Source organism: Mizuhopecten yessoensis, unplaced genomic scaffold (assembly GCF_002113885.1).
Source record: "Mizuhopecten yessoensis strain PY_sf001 unplaced genomic scaffold, ASM211388v2 scaffold8995, whole genome shotgun sequence".
Classification (NCBI taxonomy): domain Eukaryota; kingdom Metazoa; phylum Mollusca; class Bivalvia; order Pectinida; family Pectinidae; genus Mizuhopecten; species Mizuhopecten yessoensis.
The window spans coordinates 411,181-411,918 of NW_018407826.1; positions in this window are offsets into that span (position 1 = coordinate 411,181).

Consider the following 738-nt stretch of genomic DNA (forward strand, 5'->3'; position numbering starts at 1 on the left):
AAACACGGATTTATCAATTGTACAAAAAGCTTGAAGATTATCTACGCTAATGTGGACACTCTTTCCAAAACCAAAAAATGTGAATTAGAAACATTAACCCAACGGGACTCACCTAACTTAATTTATATAACTGAAGTCCTTCCCAAGAACCCACTATTCGAAAATACTCCTGAACAATACAATATAGAAGGTTATGATCTACATATAAGTGGTTGGGGAAGAAGAGGTGTTGCTATTTATAGTACTTAATATATGGATTTCTTGGACATTGAGATACATCAACAATTTCAAGACTCAGTCTGGTGTGAACTAAACCTGACAGAGACAAATTAATTATTGGATGTGTATATCGTAGCCCCAACAGTATTACAGATACCAACGAAAATCTCGCCAAACTACTCGGAGAAATCATCAATTTAAAACCAACTCACCTTCTAATTGTGGGGGATTTTAACCATAAAGATATCAACTGGGAAAACCTATCAACCGATGTAGGACATGACCACCCTGCTACACTATTTTTAGAAACGGTCAGGGACTTATTTTTAACCCAACATGTGAAATCACCAACAAGATTCAGGGAAGGTAACGCCCCCTCAATTCTGGATCTAATCTTGACCAACGAAGAAAACATGTTCGATAGTGATGACATTACCACGTTACCTAGCATCGGAAAGAGTGACATGTTACCTTGTGTTTTAATTATATGTGCTACATTGAAACTAAAGAAACCAAAAG